This window comes from Contarinia nasturtii, unplaced genomic scaffold (assembly GCF_009176525.2).
Source record: "Contarinia nasturtii isolate CC-2019 unplaced genomic scaffold, AAFC_CNas_1.1 Cnas_scaffold_129, whole genome shotgun sequence".
NCBI lineage: Eukaryota > Metazoa > Arthropoda > Insecta > Diptera > Cecidomyiidae > Contarinia > Contarinia nasturtii.
In genome coordinates this window covers 13,433,056-13,457,087 of record NW_022197486.1, presented here as the reverse complement: position 1 = coordinate 13,457,087, position 24,032 = coordinate 13,433,056, and the positions used below count along the sequence as shown (strand labels likewise).

Below are 24,032 nucleotides of genomic sequence, written 5' to 3'. Positions count from 1 at the left end.
GGCTACCTCGTCGCTATTGGAATATAAAATGGCCCGAATAAGAGCAAAACATCGCGAATTACTTCTTCGCAATACCAAACGTCTTCGAATTCAAAATATTTACATGCATCTTTTATTTCTCTCTCTCTCTTCCTCTCTCTGTTTCTGCCGAAGAACAACAGCAACAAAAATGATGATGATATTTGTAATAGTATATTATTTTATATCGATATGGATATGGTTATGGTGTGTGCGGTTTTGACTCTTTATCGTATTTGCCTCATTTTTAGTTTTTCACTGTACACATATTTGGATTCCGATAAAAAAAACCTATGAAATCGCTTAACTCTACAAACATAAATAATACCCAATGACAAACAACACGATTGCGCACATTGCATATTTATCGTCGTTGTTTTTTCGTTTTTTGTATATGAAAAAAAAGCGTACAAAACGAGAACATTTCCCAGTGTTTTGTATATACTGGAATCATCAAGAATGCCGCATATTTTATTGCCTATTTAACTAATTTTCAAAGCAGACAATTTTCATATTTTAATTAAGGACTTTGACCGTAATCGGGCGACTATAATTCACTTTCATCCGATCTGTAAAGCCACGAATTTTACCCAATTTTATCTGCTCAATTAAATCGCGATTTAAACATTTTTAATGATTAACCACTTTTCATACAGAAAATTACAAACAAAAAGAGTTTACGCTTTAGCGCTATGTTATGGACAAGAAAATCAAATAAATTGACCAATTTAAAGTGAGCGAGAAAAAGAGAGAGAGAGAGAGAGAGAGATAGATAGAGCGAAAATTGAAAATTATCCATATGGAAATATATTGATGCATTACACAATTGAATGTGATGGAGCGTGCGTGCGCGCGCGCGCTTTTGAGATGATAATAGGTATAAATTACGTATAATGTTTAATTTTGTGCATATTGCATATAGGAATGTATTTGCACGAATGGTTTGTATGTGTGATATGCGTGTATCGGCGCTTCAACTTATTTTTTTTGTATATTCTTCCATTATATTATTATAATTTAATAATGCATCGATGGTGTGTATTTTTTTTATTTTCTTGCTTGTTTCGACTGTTTGCGGTTCGTGTACTTCTTTTTTTCTGCATTTTGTAGTGAATGTTCGTTTTTCGGTTGCCACTTTTTACATTCTGTTTCAGTTACTTATAAATTATAATATTCTCTCATTTGGCTCTAGTAAAGAACGAAAGCAAAAAAAAAAAACAACACATACAACGATGTTCATTATAATTCATCAAAAAGAAAGGGAATTCGCAGCAAAAAAGATCGTTACCAAATGGCAGTAAACACACACTAGTCAAGCAACGAAGAGTGAGAAAAAAAATCATGAAGGATGCTGCTGCACAATAAAATGAGTTTGGTTAATTAAAAAAAACATTCGGGGATTTTCTCTCTCCGTAGTTTAGTGGATTACGGTGTTTTCTTGAATTAGCCCGTTCTTTATTCCTTTTGTTCTGTCGGGTTTTCTACTTTCTCGATTGATCAAGTGCCTTCATATAAAACACAAAGTTGCACACATCACGAAAATTGCGGTGTGCTGGTCGAACATGAAATTCACCTGCTTTTATTATATACGTGTTTTTATTTTTTGCAAAAAAAATGCGCACACGATAAAGAGAGCACAAAAAAAACCAACAACTACAGACGAATAACACAAGACAGCATCTGTTGCGGTGCCATTCGATCGTTTGCTAATCGTTGTATAATTTGTATGCCCCACTCGTCACTTGGACGACACGAAAAACGTTTAGATCAATAATCGATTTTCAGAATAATGATATCCATTGAAATAGGCAAGAGAAGAATGGATGATCGCCAGACTTTTGATTGACTCATATTATTTTTCGTTGTCGATGCATTTTTTTTTCATTATTCATTGCTATAAAATAATCACCGAAAATTATGACTTCGTTGTGAAAATGTATGTAAATGTAGCAGAAATACGAACAAATGTGACAATGACACTTATAGTATTTAACGCATGATCCTTTCAAAGATCCGCAAATTATATGCTGAAGAGGAAAAAATCGATAGTTTTAATTCTCTCGCTCAGCCTAACGAAACGAAAGTGAATCAACTGTGAAAAAAAGAAGAACCGACACAATATTAATCGTCTTAAAAATGAGCACACACATTAAACAGTATACACATGGACGAATTGTTTGTTGCCTGAAAGGATATGTGAGCGTTGTGTCTGTGACTACTCACTAATCCGAAACGGTACAATGCGCACAGCCGTCGGCAAAAGGTGAAACATTTTCATCATTTTCCACGCAATGCATGCGCATACACACAATCGCAAAGCAATGAGCAATCGTAACCCAACCTAAATCGTCTCGACGCATTGGAAAGTATGCTGATTCAAATAGTGAGAATAATAAGAAGAAAAAAACTTCCCTCCGTGAAAACGGCCGATAATTTTTGCATAAAACCACAAATACAAAAGCATTGAATAGCAAACACACATACATCAGGGCAGCAGAGAAACAGAAAAATGTATGAGTTTTTCATCATCGTCGTCTTCGTCATTGTCGTTATTATTTGTACCGAATGAAAACGGTTTACTACGCATGATGACAGTGGTCCAGGTGCTTTAAGCAGTCAATTCGTTGCGTTCAGTCTCTTTCTTTTTTTCTCTTTCAGTTTTTTTTATATTCCTTTTAATTCTTCAATGGTTATTATGTATGAAGTGAAAAAAAAATGGTGCCGAAAGAAGAAAAAAAGTAAACTGGGCTGCTGCCGAAAAGCTTGAATGAAATATAGAAAGAATTAAAAGGCTGTAAATGAAATTGACCAACTGAATGCCAATGATGATCGGCGTCAACGATGAAACAGCTGCTATCACTTGCACAATCATTATGCGTGTATTTTCTCTTTTTTTCTGTCAATTTCACATTATTTTATTGCATTTCATGTTTTTGTTGTTATATGTCCACTGGCATTATAGTACATTAAATATGCGCTTGCTGCAAATTGTAAAGCCTGCATTGTTAGAATGTGCACTTTTCCACTTTTCTTTGACTCTCTTTGTGCATGTGGATGCGGATGTATGTTATGTTCACAGGTCGTGTGCGGAATATAACAAAAATATGTCATTCAACTTCTTTTGGCAATCGAGAATTTAACAACACAAAAAAGCAACAACAACAAAAACAATCAACATTATTGATTGTATTCCTTGCATTGTGTGTCGCATGGTTCAGTGTCTAAATTTGGTTGCTCGTCGTTACCGTTGTGATATTTTTCTGGTTAACGCACACGATTTTTTTTTTTCATTCTTCATTCTTGTGTTCAAGAAATGAGACACACACCGAGAGAGAGAGAGCGAGAGAGAGTGTGTGTGTTTGTGTGGAAACGAGTGCAAGAGAGAAAGAGTGAAGAAAAAGTGTGATAGTATGAACAATTTTCGAAGGTGGAAGTACGGAAAGTGTGGCGGACGTAGGTTCCATACAAAATATAAACGATTTGCGACCAATTGATGGTATTTGTGTGTTCGGCTTTTTTTGAATTTCATTCTCTTGAGAAGACGCCAAGCAGCGAGCATCTATTCCAAAAATAGACAATCGGTTTTACAATAATTCTTTTTAAAAAAGCAATCTTACGGGTGTTAATCATTTGTGAAATTTTCTTTTTTTGGTCTATCTCAAATACACATCTTGTGTGTTTGCTGCTTGATTTCAATTTATTTATTCATTTTTCGCATATACAATGGGCCAATCGATAAATTTCGATACGAAGCTATCGGTACATCTTTCTAGTTGGTGTGTGTGTGTGGCTTGAATTCGTTGCTCTTCAATTGCCTTATCGATTGATCACTCTCTGATTCCAAATGATATTCTGCTTCGATGACGATATGATGAAAGCCAATGAAGTCTGAAGTTGTTTGCCACACAAAATATAGACACTTCTCTTTTTCGGTCGCATATTTCAATAATCCACTCTTAAGCTCGATTAGATAAACGATATTTAATATTTAAGGTGGACTGAGAACTTTTTTTTTTCTTTTTATTTGACAAAAATAGCATTTTTCGTATTTTATATAAAGCGAATGTATCGATTGACGGACGATTAGCTAAATCGAAAACCGTTCACCAGTACATTTTTCGAGCATCGTTTCTTTCCATTTTACTATTTCTACTGTCAATGCTGGCACCGAAATAAACAAATAAGTATCACAGAATAATGGCGCGCAATCCAGTAACTTTATATTACGCATCGTGGTCTTTGTCAATTTATTTGATTTCATCGAAACGATTTTTATTGAATCGCAAATATTCCCCTATTACAAATGGTCTTACATTATTCACAACTTCTATACGCAGTAAAAAAAAACGGAGACTTCAACGAGAAGAAAAAAATCATAGAAACTTACCCATTTGATAAATGTGTCTGCGGTGGTGAAAATTGTTTTTTATTTTTTTTTTTCGAAAAAAAAAAAAAATTCGTTTCAGCGACAAATGGTCTGCTGTGTACCGACAGAATCCATTGCAGTTCAACAACCGGCACAAAGTATCGATTTGACGTTTAAAGTAATTCAATTATTTATTTATTTGTTTTTTGCGAATTTCTCTTATCTTTTTTCTCTTTCTCTCTGCTGTTTTGCTTCAGCACAATTTGTGGGTTTCTTTTTGGCACATGAACACACTATAGCTCACACCACAATTTTATAAAAGGAATCCACACATCAATAAATTCCCAATAAAGTAAAATCTTTTTAATTTTAAAAGATAAAACCAGAATATTTCGGATATATTTTGGCTGGAATATACTACTTTTTTATAACTCTTTTTCTCAAATGTTGATAATTTTGGCAATACTTCTTTGTTGCTTTATATTTTTAATGCGAATTTCTATTAACATATTCAATATTCACTGGTGAGTTTATTAATTTTAAATCGATTAATCAGTTCAAGTGTCTTACTAAATAAATGTTGTGTTCCTTTTTCTTCTTCTTTAACGTGTGCGATGATGATGATTTCAAGATCTAATCTATTTATTTTCTTTGAATTAAATTTATTTAATTCGTATCAAACGATATTACGAGAAAAACTGTAATTGTGTTGAATATTATACGAAAGATTCGTTTCTTTTTCTGTCTCAGACGAACGTGAACGTGTAGTAAGCAGAGAAAATGTGTGTGCACACTACACACAACCGGATCATTCGACGATCTAAACCGAACTGAATGTACAACTGAAGCAACGCAATGATTTTGACTTTACACACAGCACAACTCTTGGCATGACAGACTCGGCTCTCTTTCACTACCTTATGAACTGTGTGTTGTGTATACTTGGGTTGTTTTCAATGTTATGTTTTGCTTTGCTGTGTTTCTCTCTGTCTCTCTCTCTCTATCTTCTGTTTCTTCTCTAGTGTTTTTTTCGTTTTTGTCTTGCTTCCTCTCGTTCGCCTAGTTGGTTGTGCTGTTCTGCTTAAGCGCTATGCGCTCTCAGTATTTTGTGAACACACAGCAACCAAAAACCTTCTATCTCTCTTTTCTCTTTGTGTTTGTCTTGTGTGTGGGAGCTATGCGACTTTTTCTTTTCGATTTCAATCAAAATCATTCGCATAGAGAGTGTCTCTTCTTTACCATTGTCTTCTTTTTCTATGGAGTAAAAATAAGAACGAAAAAATCTCATTCACAATTTGAATTTGTTGCACTAAGAAATTGGAATTATTTGTGCCATTGCATTTTGTAGACTAAAATTTGTTACGGTCAAAATTGCAGACACAAAAAAATTCTCTTGTGATTTACTAGAATACATGTATATTTAGCAAATTAATCAATTCGGTTAAATGGTCAGACTTGCGAATGCAGAACAGATTATGTTTACACTCGTTTATCAAAGCGTTTATCGAGTGCTGTCAAACTAAGAACATTTCGGAAATGGTGTGCATAACGGCATAATGACAACAGCATTAGCAACACAATATCTCTCCGGTGATATGGATTTATTTGGATTATTCACTCGTTGCCACTTCATTTAGCTCGTTGTCCGGTGATTTATTTGCCAAATTCAATTTGAATGATAGACTCTAGAGTTTTCTGTTTAGTATTTTGTGCGCACGCAGTCAGAAAATATGGTATAGAATTGTACACCGGCTTGATCGCATTAATTCAATTCAAATGAAAGTGTGCAAAAACTAAACGGAAATGACTAGACGTTGCCAAAATATAATCTGAATATCGATTAGAAAAGGCTTAAGCGGTGTTTTTGTTTTGTTTTGATCCATCTTTACTATTTTACTTTTAGTCACTGACTGATAACAGGAAGTAATAAATGGCTTAAGAGAAAAAGTTGAGCATTTTTGTTTGTTTTCTTGTTATTGCTTTTTTTCGGGTGATATTGATTTCGAAAAAGTATGAATGTACATTATATTTCCGAAACACTGCACAAAAGAATGATTGCCGTTTATTTTGTATTTTGTGTTGTATGTATGTGTGTTACATGCTTTATCATGTTGAATGCACGAAGGTGTTTATCGTATCGCAATGCAATGAATGGTGTGTGTTTGAGGCACACATAGCGCAAGAGAGAGAGAGAGAGAGAGAGAGAGAGAAAGCGAAAATGATGAAAAAGGGCCAAAAGTAAAACAAAACAAAAAAACGTATCATATGAAAGAGAAGAGAGAGAGAACACACACAGGAGAGTAGAATGTCCGTGCCGTGGCTACACACGAAAGGAAGGAGGAAAGAGAGTTTTGGCGAATATCGGAAGAGAAGCAGAAGTGCACAAATACAACACACAACAAGGCATGGCACTTAAATGATCTTGATGTACGAGAGAATTGGAAACGAGAAAGAGAGACAGAGAATAATATACGTACAATAAACAAACGAGCTACCAAACAGCTTCAGTCCACGATCCAGTTTGAATTTTTCAGTGAATGAATATGCAGCACCAGCAGCTACGGAAGCACACACAATTCCAAACAACAACAATAAAACAAATCCAATCGCCGAACGAGTGAGACCATGTGTGTGCCTGTGCGTGCATCACTCAATGAATGTGAAGCAAGGGGGTAGAGAGAATATATAGAAGAGAGAGAGAGAAATTGGTCGAGCGAAAGAGAAGGAACATGGAAACGGCAAATACGAAGAAGTGGAAGAGAATTTCGAGCTATTCTCACGTACCGAGACGATGCCGTGTAGAAACACAAGTTTAATTCAAACGTGAGCACAGGACAGAGAGAGAAAGAGAACGATGAGTTTTTGTCTGTGACGGTTCGTTCATGCATGCACATGTACTGGCGAAACATTTTCGAATATGTAGTGTGTACGCACAATGCACACATTAATCAGCTTGAATTTATGCGTTCATACCTACACACAAATTATGATTATTCTTTTATACTTTTTTTTCTCTCAATCTGATTCGATGCACTGGCTCCACGTCCGTATTTCTCTCCCTCTATTTCACTCTCTTTTGTTCGTGTAGGGCTCGACTTAAGCAACGCATCATCTACATGCCAGCATTTGGAAAAAAAGAAGAGAAATAATTGTCACAAAAATTGCCAGATCGTGTTATGTGTTATTTTTTTAGCGCTTGCTCTTTTCATTCCTTCCACATATTTTTATTATTTGTTGTGCAGTTAGTAATGGGCACGGGCATGTATTTATTTGTATCATTTCGAGCATGCACATGATTTTTCGCTCATTTGGCCGGTATATTTTACTCTGTTTCTCATTTCTATCTTAAAATTCTCAAAGGATTCCGAGAGTGGAACGGACGAAAAACAAGGAAAGACGACTCACACACACAATCGGGAATACTACTGAACAAACATAGCTATTGAAATATTTTACATGACCATAAAATTGATATTGCTGCTAAATGAAATACACTTCATTCTGTGGCTCGATCGATCGCTTGCATAACTGCACGAAGATGCCACCGAATACTTGGAAGTGATGAAAATGTGTACGTGTACGATGAATCATAAGAAATCCATTCTGGTATATGGTCTCTCAATCATCAATGAAATGTGTAAAGTTTTTGTTGTTTTTTTCGATTCATTTCTTCTGCTGTGTGTGTGTGTTTTTTTTTTTTGTTTCACCTTACCTTTTGATGAACTACCTTATGAATATCCTTATGTAATGCGATTTATCTGCCCAAAACATCGGAGTTGAACAAAAAAATATGAATGAATTCCAAAATAAATGAAACTCTTTTTTGTCTTGTTCTAACATCGTAAATATTCGAATAAAAAAAACCCCACACAAGTTTATTCAATATGAAATGCACGAAAAAAACCGCACACATTCTTGTCAACATGAAAAATGATGTCAACGATCAGGTTGCTGTTGTGTGGAATGTGAGTTCTAGCAAAATTAGAATGCTGACAACAATATGCGCGACATAAAAAATAACGTTTTTTTTCTCTATTTACTTTGATTTCAACCGAAATGGTAACAATTTTCTTGTGTTAGATATTCTTTCTTCTTCTTCTTCTTTTGGTCAAATAACGTCAATTGTCCGCGCGCACCGAGACTTCATTTCGTGAATTTAAATGTCCAATAATTACTGACGTGCCTCTGTCGTTTTCTCTCTTTCCGTCTCTCTTTCTCACCTCTGTCCTCTCTCTCTGCCGATCTTTGTCAAAAAGACCGCGCAGAAATCACATTTAAACGATTCCAATGAAAATTACCCATGTGTATGCATCATTTTCATAGGCCAGTATTTATTATTACATTGAATTTTTAGTTTTCGTTCTAAGATGCCAAGAAAAAAGACCGGCACACAGACAGAACGACGAACGAAACTAAAACAAAAACAAAATCGCACATATATTCCATTCTAATTCATTTTATCGTATAAATTTTTTTTTGTCGTTCAAAATACGCTTAGCGATTAAACTAATGAATAAATTTGTGTTTACTTGCGCTGTTTCACACAGAGTGTCGAGAAAAATGATCACGCTATTCGAAAAGCTGATCTGCCAGCGAACAAGCGCTTATCCACATAGACTGCCGCAAGCAGCATGAAACGGCACATTAAAGTGAATTGCGCGCCTAAGCTGCGCATAAAGACGACACATAGCGTATGATGCGCAAAAAGAGAGAAAAAAGTACACACACATACACACCCAAGTCAATGAATCAAAGAGAAAGAAAAAAATTATCATAAAAACAATTAATTCTACGAAATAAGAGTATCAAAGTGTGTGTGTGTATTGTGTGAACACAAATAAATGAATCATATGTGAATATACAATTGCATTGAATGATGTAGAAACCAAAAAAGAATCACTGTGTCTCAATCGCTGTCCCGATTTAGAGAGATGATATGTGACACTTACCGGTGGATTGAATAAAGAGAATACATTTACGAGCCACACACACTGATTTTATCTAAATAGTATCGCATTTAATTCATTCGCGCTTACAACCGTTTTTCGAATGCGCATTGCGCCGCTTATTGTGTGATCAACTTCTAAAAAAGAAGCTTTTTTCATATTCTGACCATCAACTCGTGTTGTTGTTTTCATTTGATTCGGATTTAGATTCGGATCGGAAGGCGAGCAAAGACGCACGATATACAGACACACATAATAGCTAGATGAATATACGTGTTTATATGCCATATAAATTACGCATAAAATTTAATAAGTAGACGAAATCCGATGAACAGTGGAATAGAGCTTAATAAATAGCATCCTCCACATATTATGTGAAACAAATGAGAAAGACAGAGACAGAGAGTGAGAGAGAGAGAGAGGGAGAGTGGCAGAGAGAGAATGAGAAAAGAAACATATCTAAAAAAACAAGACGAGGCCGAGGACTATTGGTTCGAGAGCATCACTTTTCCGACGATGACGATCGGAGCATTTTTATGAGCCTTGAATTCATTCATGAAATCATTTTTAGAATATAAATTAGTAATATGCACGTTTAATTACTATTGTGTTTCTTATTTTTTTTTTTTTCATTCTCAAACATACACCGATATAGTTGAAGAGAGATAAAATGGAAATCCCTCCGAAAAGAATGTAGAAGAAATATCACACTCAATCGAGACGACCGGAGAGAATGCAGAGCATAATCATGAGCAATAATAAAACTATCCATAATTAATTTATATTTGAAGATGAAAAGAGCGAAAAGCATGGAGAAAAAAGAGAAATAAAGAAGCCAAAATACGATCCGTGATGAAAAGCGAGATCAAGCATCATGAATAGATTGTGTGTGTGTGTGCACCAAGTAAATTTACATTCGTTAAACGTTCGCATTTTTTTTCATCGCTCACACGGTTTTGGTATGTGCGGGTTGTGCGCGCGCGACACACAAAGGAAAATGGCATATCATCGCACGTTTAACGTTATATTATGCGTTCGTCGTCATTGGGCATCTTCACCAATTCACCGGCCACACATCCTACATGATGACGATGTGATTAAAATAAGCTCGGGTTTGTTTCTTCTCAAGGCGCGCATATCGTGCGTGTTTTTTTTTTTCTTTCTTTTTTTCATTATTTAGTGTGTGTTCTGCTGCTTGCGCTTTTTATTGTTACTGATTTCAATGCAATTTTTGTTTGTTTGTTATACACGTCTTCGTTCAACGTTGGTAACTGCTCGTTCCCTTTTGTCTGTCATTTAGCGAGTGTTTGTATGTGTTTTGCAGTGTGTGCCAGAATTCTTCACACATTAAATTTTACACACTGACCGATGACCACCGTAATCTTCGTCGGCTCTCATATATCGCATACGAGTTTGTCTGTGATCATATTTTCGGTGTACGCACAGTGAGTGGTTAGTTGGCTATTATTATTGTTAAGAGAATTTATTGTGATTTTCAGTGGTTCCACACAATCTACTTTGACCGACAATTGACAATGAGATCGAAGTTAAATGTATTAAATTATTAGGCAAAATTGCAATTGCAGAATGTACGAGAGCGAGTGTACACTGCACATTACACACTCAAATCAAGAGATTAACATTTCAAGCAGTTTTATAATTGCAAACGAATTGAATTGAACGAAGATGGCAGAGAGAGAGAATAAGGGGGAGGGCAGCAGGCAGATAGATGGAAGGAAAGAAAAAATAAATAAATGTGAGAGTGAACGATTTACATTGGGCGCAAGAACCAAATTAAGCTTGATGAAAACATCGAAATGACCCATAACAAAAAGAAATATGTATGGTAACAGAACGAGCGAGAGAATGAGACACACCAAAGATATATAAATATATTGGCGTGTTCATTGGCGTTCGGTAACATGACGAGCGATAAATCAATGAATGTGCAGTCTGTGCCGATTGCAGATACAATTTTAGTCGACTGATTTTTTTGTTGTACTTATTTTTCACGTGAGTTTTTTTTTTGCGTCCGATATCATTGAGTTGGTCACACAAAATATAAAATCAACTACTGCTTGTTCGATTTTTTTTTGTTATTTGAAAGAACGACGCAAAGAGAGACAAAGATTCTAGAGAGGAGGACTTGACTTCGTTTGGAATTCCGTGTGCGTATGTGTTTGTGTGATTCGTGTGACCGAAGCGTTTTGGAAGTGAGATTGCCAATGTGATGTTTTTTTTCTCTTCCTTTTATTGTTGTGGCATCGACAAACTACTTGAGTGAGATTCGATATTGTTACTGTTGTTTTTAATTTCAAAAGAGGTTGAGGATTGGTGCGCTCATATTTACCGTGATTTTTCGGTTTGTTTTCTCTCTGTCTCTCTGGTTTGTGCATTTTGTTGTTGTTTCGAATTTAATAGCAGACGATTTTACAGATGATTTGTGCGCTTAAGGCTATTTCTCTGTTCCAACCTTCTTGCTAGGATTACAAAAATCGCATATGAGAGATGATGGTGGCTGAAGAAATGTTCTGATGCTTGTTCCCTCTCACTCATTCGATATTTCTACGTTTCTTTTTATCCGGGTTTTTTTTCGGTTAATTTTCTTCTGTTTTATTCGCTTCCCATTTTATTTGTTATATTGGTAGCGTTTGCAGTTTATTGCAACCTCTTAGGACTATGGGTCCGTTTATGTTTGACTGTATTTCTGTTCGTTTTTTTTTTTTCGCTTTGCTATCGTGTGCGCTTCTCGCTGGACGATTGTTGTGTGTAGCCTTTTTTTCATTCGATCTTCTGAACCAAAGTGTGTTCGGCTCGTTGCCACATTTTTTGAGAGAGTAGAGATGATAGAGGAATTTAAAAGATTTTTGTGAATGTAAAAATGATTGTATGAAAATTGTTGTATATATTTATACGTAGGAAGAGTTTGGCGAGGCAAGAGAGCGAGCGATATATTGCGGGGCGCTGAAATATTTGATCATGCTTTTGGGTTATCAAGAGATCAAGCGGGGAGGAGGACAGGATAACATCATCACACAATCAAATCTATAGTAAATCGTTGAAAATGGTAGAATTTATTATTGTTCGGGAATGTTAACGATTTTTCAATTGGAAGTTTGTGTGTTTCGGCCAATGCGCCGCCAAAACTAAGCGCGCGCGCGCGCACTTTGCCATCATAATTACTTTTTGCGAGAGGAAGAGACAGAGGGAAAGAGAGAGATAGCATTTAAGCGAACACATTCGCGATACACGAAGGGAAAAAAACACCAAGCAAGAAGAGAAGAAAAAAGGATATTTTTCTTATTTTGTTCGAAGTGTGTTCGTTTTTGCATTTTGTTATTAGTATTATTCTTGATGGTCACTTTGTGAATTTTTTTTTTCGGTGCGTGTATATGCTTCATCGCGACGCATGCAACAGCACACGAATCACTCGTGTACCAATGAACAGACTATTGGCTACAAACACAAACATTTGTTGTTGTTTTTTTTTTGGTTGATTTGCTCTCATCTGCAGATGGCATTTAGAAAATTGGCAATTCGCACACTCCGACCGTCCATTCTTATGACTCAACAGAGAATGTTCATTTTTATGGGTTTATACTCACCAATTATAAAATTTAAATTGAATTTGTTGTTTCGCTGTGCTTTCATTTTCATGATGCGTTCGAGTTTTTTTTTCATTCGCTCGTTGGATATAGATCAGAGACGCACACGCGCACAAAACGTTTGATGAGAAGTTTGCACGAAACATAAACTTGTAAATCCATTGCACTTTTCTAAAGGAATAAATAACATCCAAATCACATGCACAAATATTCAGATCAGTCTATTCATTTAACATTGGAATGTCGAAATAAGTTATATTCGTAAATTAAATATGCTCGCATTCGGACAGTTGTTAAACGTTCCATATGTGAATGACGTGCGTTTGTCCTTTTTTGCACTGACACAGAATCTTTCTCTCGTTCCTTTTCCGTTCAGTTTCGGCGTTCTTTATCATTTCTCGTCAAAATCGCATTCAGATACAATAATTCTTGTCTAGAAAACTTGAGTAAAATTTCAAATATGGATTACCTAAGATTTTGGTATGTTCCGCGTAATTTACTAAAGATCGTTGAAGAAAAAAGAAATCACCGTAGAAAATCGTTTTCAATGAAATTAACGCATTGTTCAGTTAGTTGAAATCCAATAGAAACGATTATATCATTTGCAACCTATTTCGCATTCGCCATGAGTGTAACCAGAAATTGCTCTTTATTTCTATTTACTTCTTCAGACCATGCCATGAACAAGTATTTTTTTTACATCAAATATTCTAATTGCGCTTCGACCATTGAAATGGATACAAAGACATACAGCAAATGGAATTTTCGCGCGAAAATGAAAATGCGCATATATATGTATTATATGGATGTAATAAGTCTATTGCATGGTCATCTCTACAACTCTTTTTTGTGTCTTGGTAACAAATTCTGCACTTATTATCGGCACAAACACAGGAGGCAACCGAATACCCAAAGACAAAAACTTTTATGACTTAACATAAATCGTTGCAACGATGTGCAAGCATTTCTGATACATCAATCAGAAAGACGTAGAGAGCATACCGATGAAAATACCAAAACGAAAGAGAAAGATACCAGAAAGAATGCGAAAATCAGCAAACAAAAAAAAGAAACAATCAGAAACAACAACAACGGCAGCAGCGCATAATAACAAAAGAATGGTTAGCAACAAAACTGCCAATACACCTGTTGCAACTCATTACGACTTTCAACTAATAAAGTATGTCAATAATAAAAGCTAATTAAGTTGATGAGTCTACTCCGCCGGGGCCCAGTAATTGGCCGGTCACTATTGTTAATTGTGTGCACATAGAATAAATAATAATATGCAGAGTTCGACTGAGAGGGATTTGTTTTCGTTGCTGTTTTTTTTTTCGTTTGGATTGCCAATGTGGCTATGAGTTAGGATATGTGTGTGCGCATCGCGCATACTTGCAATGATTGTGCAGACTCAACCGTTTTTTAGTTGAAATGAACTAAAAATATATTGAATTGATTGCAATCGACCGATTCTGGAATTTTTTGCCGTGGATTGCACAGCTGCTTCCAATATTTAGCTTCGAATTAATCCAATTGAAGCTGACCTACGCATCGACAAAATCAAAAACATTCATGCCGCCATTTAAATAACAACCCATCGATAATTTGTGATAAACGGGATCGAGCGAGCAAGCAAAGTGGAGGAAGTGAGACAGAGAATCGAAACAAAAATTGATTGCCAATGAACGAAATCCTTGAAATTATTTATTCAGTTTGTTAGGTACACATTTAAGTTGTTTCACATATTCAGTTCATTGGGCATATGAACGAAGACCGGTAATGAATCGACAATAATGCATTTCGATCAAAAGAAATCCAACGGTATATTATATTCAATTGTTGAGTGATAAAATGAATGAGATAGACGCATTGTGGAAGACGTATTTTCGTTTTTAATATAATATATTTATCGAATAAACAAATATGCAGATGCTTGAATGACTCCATGTGATATCCTTTTCACTCACTCTTTCTCTCCCCCCTATGCGATCGACATTCATTCCTGCATTTTTGTTATTGTTCATCAGTGTGTGGCTTCGACTGTTTTTTTTTTTTTTGTTCATTTATTGATTTGTTTGGCTGTCGTTTGCATTGTTTCGTCAACTTTTTTTTATCGTGATTGCTGTTGGTCGTTGTTGATTTTTTTGTTATTGTATTCGCTGCTTCATGGACTAAATAATCAATGATGAGAACAAACGTTCGCTGGCTGTTGGAAGATTTTTTGTGTAGTCTGCACATTTGTGTTTTGCTTATATGTTTTGAGTTTGCCAATTAAGCTGTTTCACAAAGATTTTTCTTGAATTGTTATGGTTTTTCTCCATCTCGGTGCCTAACTATCTCGTTGTGTCCGTTCGCCTTGTTTTCATATGCATTTTATTGTTGTGTCTAAACGATATGTAATAATAAGTGAATGTGTCTTTTGTGCGCTGTTACGCCTTGTATCAATTGAAATACATGTGAAAGATTCGTTGTGGACACTGCTGCAAACATGTAATAATTCTATCATTAAGAAAATATTTGGATGAATGTTTTAGCATGGCTCATTTAAATGTGAAACTCAAAATTAGCAAATGTCACGACATGAATTTGATCACCATTTTATCCTTTTCATTTTTAGCTTGATTAATGATTGATGATATGTTGTACCACCATAAATAGATGCATAAAAATCACAATCATGTCGTTAAATTCTTTACTGTCACCAAAAAAATCTGCTTTTATTACAGTCTGTAGCGAAAAAAAAACGAAAAAAACAAACAAACAAAACAAGAGTCAATTGAATTGTGAAATATTTTCATTTGCAATATAACCAACGTTCGGAGTTCATGTATTTCGAGCAATTGTTCAGTGGGAGAGACGTCAACGAATCCATGGTGTGGCTATTCGGATGTAATATATGACGTTGTGGCCGTAAATTGATCTCTGAATATTAGATAACAAGGTGAATCTATTAAGATATGGAGCAAGAAATGAATAAAAGTGCTACAACCGATGAAATAATACACGATGAGTCGGTTGTGTGTGAGACCGAGCAATGAACATACTAAATGTATATATTTGCATTTGGTGAACTTAAAACTGGTCAAAAAAAAAAGACGAGAGGGACTGGATGAGAGAGATACAGACAGAATTTGAGTGAGAATGTAACTTTTTACGATAGGTTTATTTTCAAGGCACGCTATGTTATTGATGATGAGATACTTAAATGACTTGGTTAGTTGTTATTTGGCGTATATTGGACAGAAAGGATTGTTTGATGCCTTAGTTACTACGGTCATATGTAGTTCAGTCTAATGTATCCCGGTCTCGGGCAATAATCGATAAATATTATTGAAAAAGAAAAAGAGTGCCAGCGATAACAAAAAAAGAAGATCAACAGCAACAGTAAAGACGACAACGACGACAATGAGAAAAAAAGAGAGACATAAACCGATGACGGTGGTCTGTGAATTCTGTGATCGCTCTTTTACATATAACAGCAAACCAGAAAGTGAAGAAAAAAAACAACAACAACAACAGCAACACAATCACCGACAATAAAAACAACAACGCCGCATTGATTGTGGGACTCTCAGTGACTGAGAGCGTGCATATATTCACCGCCCGGCCCATACCCATTTGATCGATCGATCCGTTTTTGTGACTTCTGTGAATATGTGCTGCCGTACTTTGATTTCAAATTATCGCATTGCTTCGTTCACATCGTATGCCTTTTTTATTGATTAAAAAATTCTTTTCATTTTTTTGCACTTATTTCGCTGTCCCTTGCATTGCCGAGCCCCAAGATTGTTTTGTTGCACACGCTTCTTTTTTTTGTTCACTGTGTGTTTATTTTTTCGTTTCGTTGTAATTGCTCGCTCCCATGATCTACGGTCTGATTCATTTTCAGGTCTTCATTTTCGCGATCAAGAATCGTTAATATATATTTTGTGGCCATCACACATCGCCAATTGGCCCGTAAATTCCAGAATGTTGTTGTTCATCAATTCGATAGTTATCGGGCTTGCGAATCGGGTTTATCGCGGCGTCGTGTGGCAATACTTCATCTTCTCCCTCTCTCTCTCACTCTCTCTCACTCTCTGTGTGTTCGAGTAGAAGAGAGATGATACTTGAATTATTTCCGGTGCGGTGGCCGATATATGGGCATTCAATCACAGCAAACTCTCACACTGAGGCTACATCCACTTATAATATCTGTTTGAACGACAGAAATGCACAAAACCACAATGCCAAATAAATTTCAAAACAGGTCCAGAATATTTTCGTGCACATAACATATTTAAACCTGATATTTGACTCTCTTGCACGGTTACTTTGCTTCAAATTTAATGCAAAAGGAACGGAAAAAAAATTCCATTTTTTACGCTTCTTGAAATTATTTCAAAACATTTCAGTGTGAATTTCACACAGCGCGAAAAGTATTAAAAAAAGCGATATACACATGTTGATACGTGAGAAATGTTTGATTAATCATATTTAATAAAAAAATCAGCACGAAATGGAACGGGAAAACAAACGGTGTAATAATTCATCGCTGTCTTTTATAACGTATTTGCCTAATCAGCGCACGGCGGCGATGGCACTGGTGGCGGCACAGACGAATGAATGACTAATAAAATGTTGAGAGACAGAGAATAAACGAGAAAAAAAAAATACAACAACTGAAACGATTATAAAGTTTATTATTTCATTTTATATTGCAAACGTTTGCATAACGAGGATGCACTATAACTTCCTTACATTATTAAATGTATTTTACAACATTCAACTCTCCATAGACACAAAGATCGAGTTTACAATGTCCAGTATGGTAGTTGTAGTACGAGTCTATTTGTTTTGTGTTAGAAAATAGAAACAAGCCGAAGTGTAATCGATTCAGCTGCAGTTCAAGCGTGAAATTTTGGTAGTAATTATTTGTGAAAAGATCTGAAGAGTACTGGCGACCACGCTGGAATGTCCAGGTGCTAAATTGTATTTGATCAAATTGTGTTTAGGTTTTGATTTCCGTTTCTTTTTCGAATTCTCTTTTTATTCTCTGTGTCTCAATGAAATTGTGAACGGTGAACGGTGTGTGCATTAGAAAAGAAAGAAGCACATTCGCAGCATAGACATGAGCATATGCGTACACAATGTTTTTCCTTCTTCCATCTCCCTAATAAAATTGTTGTGGCCCTTTATGGACATTAGGTTGAAAACAAAACATTTCAATTTATTGAAAATGAGATATGAAAGGCGAAACTCAATCTTTTTGCGTTGTGTCCACACCAAAAACCAAAATTTTTATGAGTTTTTGGTTTTTGATTTTATTTTCGGCATTTTTCTACATTTTTTTTGCCTTCTTCACATTTCCTTTGTTTGCTCAATGGTGCACATAATTTTGTTCGGCGCTTCATTTGTATCTGCCACTCTCTCTCTCTCACATTCTCTCACTCTGTGACTTTATCTGTTTTTATCGGATGCTATTGGTGGTGAATGCGTTTTATGCCATTTGAAATTTTAGATGTGTATTTTTATGGCAAAAGCAATATAATAAAAATGCGGACATTTTTCCGATTTTTCTTCTTCTTCTTTTTCTTCGTCTTGTTGTTGTTTTGTATGGCTGCGTTAAATATCCGTTTTTGTGGTATTGTTTATATGATTTTCGGCACATGGCACAGACCGGTGTGTATGTGCCTGTTGCAACAAGTATATATCTATAAAATGTGCATTCAATACAAGCATTTGTTCGAAGATTTGTCTGTGTTATATCGTGTCCAATTTTTATGATCTATCAAAGTCTAGTTGATTTCAACCTTTTTTTCGCTTTATTTCTTTTCTTGCTCTCTCTCTCTCTCTCTTTCTCTCTCTCTTTCTCTCTCTTTCTTTTTGACTTGACAGTTGTCTCTCATCATATTTCAATGTGCTCAGATGGCGTCAAAGCATAATTCTTGCTCAGCGGCTATAATTCCACACACCATATCACATTCTTAAGCATCGGTCATATATGCGAACACGAAACGAACAATAAATATATATACGCCTATAAATTAGTATGACAGCTGATCAACACATTCGATTTACGAGGCGTAAATTTAACGCATTGTATGTTGTCGTGATATGCGTGCTCAAAAAGGATGAAAATAATATCCATACACACACACACACACACACACACACACATTCGGCATTTTCATTCACATAAACTGTAGATACAATTCTATTCTCAAGATCCTCGCGTCTATTCATCCGTGTACAATTGGTCAAATGGGATAGAGCATTAGTTGTTGCCTTCGTTTTGAATGAATAGCCTCGATGATGAACGATAGAATAAAAAAAATCCTTCATTTGATACGGTTAAATGTTCATTCGATGGGAATAAAATGGATTTGATATGAAAGCGATTTCCAATGAAATGCCGAAAAGGTTGCATCTCAGCTAATTTTTATGACTTATTTTTCTCTCTGTTTTTGCTTTGTGATTCCATAACAGATTTTAATCGACATTTCTTTTGAATAAAGTGGCACCTACCGATGATATTTTTTTATTGTGTTTTCATTCATATTTCACCGCACTCTTCAAATAACCACTTAAAACCGGACGCGCGAAGCAATGTGACTTTGCTTCCGAGTAAATGATTTTTTTTTCACCCATTTCATTCCGCTTTGTGGGTCTTTTTTTTTGTACGAGTTGTGTCTTATTCTGCTATTGCTTTAAATTTGGTTCGGTACCGGTGATCATTCGGTATTATTTTACAGGTTGTCACATACATTCGTTGAATTTTAATAAGATTTGCTTGAACTCGGCTGAGTAAAAACCATTGAGAACTGTCACTGTCTAATCGAATCTACGTCATCGATTGTGCACACCACATTCCCAAACATTAGAGAAAACAAAAAAGAGAAATGATTTCGTGCGCGAGCGTTTATTCATCGCACACACTTCTATTCATATTATATTTATTCTTTTTAATTCTTAAATGAGGAAATGACTTTATATCCGCCAGCTCGATTTAAAATAATAATAATGAAATTAAAAATTCCATCGAAACGGAAAATATGAATGAAAAAGAGACGAAGAAATGTAAGGCAATTCGCTTCCGTTCGTTGGCGTTTTTTTTTTTAAATAAAGATTGTGATTTGCATCAAGAATCTTAATCAAGTTCTTTCTTTCTCTCTCTCTCTAGCTTCGGTAGTCTTTTGAATTGTCCACATTGGGATGTTCGTTTGCACACACTTTTTCCAACCATCATAAAATCATCATCAAACCGAATAAAAATCGTGTGATACACGAAAAAAAGAGATTTTTTTTGCAGTTGCAAACTACTCCACCTACATGCTGCTTTTAATTCTAGCATTGTAAATAATGCGTCTTCCAACGCCATAAATATTTTTATCACATTGATTGGGCGCTTGTTGATTTTGCTTTTTGTTATTGATTTTATTTCTTTTTTGTACTCTTTTGAATCACACAAAATCGCACACATATGTACAAAAAAAAATCCCGAATAGTTTTTATTTTATGTGTTTTTTCTCGCCTCACGATATTCTTTATAGAACCTATTTGAATAGCTTGAGTTTTTTTTTTCGTTGCTTTCTTTGTCGTTGTTGTGTGTCATTGTTTTGCGCGTTAAATGGGATATTTTAAGACCTGCCTTGCAAAAGGCATAAAAATTATGGTATTTCATACTCAATTGTTTGAAAATCAATTTTATTTCAATTTCAATTTCAAAAAATAATTAAAATAAATTAAATAAATTGATTACATACATTATGGAAATTCTTTACATTTTCTTTTTGAAGTAGATCGACATGATCAAAAAACGTTTAGAAACGATCAATTATTGTGTAAAACAATTTAGTGTGCATAAGACATTTGCAGATGATTCAAAGACAAAAAAGTATTGCGCGAACAATAATTCAATAATTCTTCAGGAAGACAATCAAGTTTTAACCATTAATGCATAGTAAATTCTTTGAATTTTTTGCATGGATACAAAAAAGCCTTGCCTTCCCCCAATAGGAATTAAAAGAAGATTAACGTCATTTGTTCGTATTCGATGGTATTCTGTGGATATTTAAAATGATGCCGCTAATTGTGTGCATTTAAATATGCGACAAATATGCACAAATAAAATGTTTTTTTTTTTTGTTGCAGAACAATCAGAACCAATTTTCGTTGACTTCTTCTTTGTTTTTTTTTTCTCTTTCTTTTGAATCCATTGAAAACAAATGCACACTCTTATAAACAGAAAAAATGTAAGCAATATTCTTATCCACATCAAATAAAAGTGTGCAAATTGAATGAAGAGAATTAATGGGCCGCCAGCCGTTTGGAGATACGACGACAGTGGATGAAAGAAGGAAGAAAACGTCGTACGTGTTTATTGAAAAGAAATAGTGATCAGGAAACAAACACGTTCTTCTCGTCCACAAATAGTTTTCGTTATTTTTAACGAAAAATATTATTTTTGCTGTTTCAGCGTGATACATGATAACGATAATAGTAATAATAAAAAAATACAACAAAAATAATAGAATAGAAAAATTGAAAACGGCATCAAAAAGTAGAAAAAAGGATCTCAAAAAAATCTATTTTATTAAATGGAAAATGCAAAGATCATGAAGTCTATTTTAGACAACGTACATAGTCGCGCACATAGCGGCTGTATCGTCAAACGGGCTACATGTTTGTCGTTTCACAATCAGCCCCTTAATTTTCAATGGGCATGCTGTTATATATATATATGTGTGTTGGCAATGTACAAAAATTATGTTTTAAAATGATGCATTTTCCATCTTTCGATCGAAAGAGAGACACATTCGTGCATGTTCATTTTGACCGTGTGCATTTATGAAAGCACACACCACCTACGCACACTCCATTTATTTACGTGGCAAAGCAACAGATATTCGTTTTAACATCCGAATTCAAAATGAATAGAATATGTTTGGATGCGTGCGACTGCGCGGGTCTGAACAAATTTTTTTTTCGAACATAAGAAATGAATATTAAACCAGATTAACGAAAACATAAACATAATATTTTTTTCTCTCTTTCTTCAACTTGTGCCTTTTAAAAAAGAGCCATGACACGATCTCTCTGGCCGATCATTGATGAGCATGGCCAAGAGTGTACATGAGATAAGGAGAAAAGAATAAGAAACATGAAGAGAAAAAAAAGAGCCCAACACGAAGTATTAAATAGAAAAAATGTGTAGCAAAACAAAATGAAAATATTTTCTCTCTAAAATGTTTGTGTCTATTTGATGTCTTTCATCTTCACTACCGCGCACTCTTGGCAATGGCCAGAAATTTGCAGAGGCCGCAATCGAGCCATGCACATGCAACACAACACGAATGAAGAATATAAGGCGAACAAAGAGACGTACATAGTTCGCAAATGAACACTACTTTGAGAAACGCCAAGAATCGTCCGTACATTCAATGTGTGTTTTTTTTTTCATCCTCTACCAAATGGTAGAGGGAAATCTGAAGAATTCGGCTCAAATCAAACACGCATAATTTTATTTATAAATTTCGAGTGAAACAAAACGAAGTGGAGAAAAAAGAGAGCCTGAGCCAAAAAAGAAAATGAAAAATGCGTATCGTTTGTGAATGTGAATCTGGAATAAATGTGAAACATGTTATATTGATCTTGGTGCAGCCGAAGCAGCAGCAACAGCAACAGCAGTCACAGCATCAGAGTATCAACTGAAGGAAAACCGAACGAGATCGTACACAACGCGCAAATACCAAACCAGAGAAAGAGAAGATGATTACGATGACGATCGTTGATGATGATGACGAGGAAAGAGACTACAACGACGGATGAATGGAAAGGTATACAGAATGAGAAGAGTGAGCACGCTGCCAACAGAGGTAATATATGTCGAGAAATGGCAGATGTTTCTTCACTTATTCACAATTTTTATAATAAAAATCGGTCTGGTTTCGGAAATACACCATTCGAGCATTAAATAGCACCGGGGCCCGGGTACACAGCCACAAATATCAAAATATCCGAGAATGAATATTGCATACAATGTACGATTTTTTTTCCTCTCTCTTCTCATCGATTCGGTTGTGTTCTTGTGTTATCCTCTTCTCTACATATTCCATCGCTTATAGTGTTGTGTGTCTTTTCCTTTTTCTTGATTTAAAGACGACGACGGTGGTTAAGAAGAAGAACTGAAACAAAAATGTTTTTGATTCCTGTGAGTGAGTGTGTGTGTGTGTGTGCGCGCGATTGTGTTGTGCTGTATTCGCGCACGCTGTTGATATATCTCTCTTTTGGATTCGTCTTGTTTCACTTATCGGGTCGCTTGTGTAGATTCTTTTCATTTCGTCACAACACACAAAATACATTCGCTTTTCATTTTACATCTCCTGTTCCGTTTTATATTCCGAGTGTGCACTGTGTGTTGTGCTATTGCAAGCGATATGTTTCTTGGAGTTTTTTCGGCATATTTTTTTCAACTCCACTCCCCTGATCATGGTTACATTGTTAAACGGTGTATCGACCACAGAATCAACGACGAAAAAACAACAACAACATATACATCGGCTGCACAAATAAACCAACTGATATGCTGAGTTGTTGTTTTTTCTTCACTTCGCTTTGCTCAAAAGACACGTTCTTTTATTATCTTCGGTGTGTATTTAATTCCATTCTGATTATATGCTCGCATCAGCAAAAAAAATCAAATGGCACAACTAAAATTGCGGCAGCAGCCAAAAAAACATCACACATAACAAAGAAAAGATAACATATCGCATTCTCTCTTCAAGATCTCTTTCTTTTCGTTTTCTCTCTCTCTCTCTCTCTCTCTCTCTCTCTATGTGTGAGTGTCCGTCTCTCTTTTTTTGCATCTCTTTGGTAACCACTTTGATTCTTCCTTCAACTTTGCGAAAGTTTCGTGTGGAAAATTGGACAAGTCGTACAATTCACAAGCAGCAATTCGGCAATCAAATACCAAAACTAAACACACGCATGACAGACACGAACCCATTGCCAAAAAGCACCGAAACGAAAAAAAAGGGAAACAAATCGATCAAAAACTTAACAAACAAAAAAAAAACAGAGTAAATTCATTTCTTTTTTTTATTATTCAACTCTATT

At 35.3% G+C, this 24,032-nt stretch overlaps 1 protein-coding gene across 3 annotated transcripts in view; it reads right to left on the bottom strand.

The window, feature by feature from the left end:
* The window catches only part of LOC116350626 (protein rhomboid), a 67,271-nt gene that overhangs the window by 17,306 nt on the left and 25,933 nt on the right, over positions 1-24,032 (bottom strand). The window contains exon 2 of one of the 3 annotated variants that reach the window (XM_031782493.1): positions 4,955-5,638. The exons of 1 other annotated variant lie outside the window; for it this stretch is intronic. The gene's annotated coding sequence lies outside the window, so the exon portion shown is untranslated. Of the gene's footprint in view, positions 1-4,405; positions 5,639-24,032 lie in introns of all 3 variants that reach the window. One more of the 3 variants, XM_031782485.1, reaches the window with a different exon arrangement.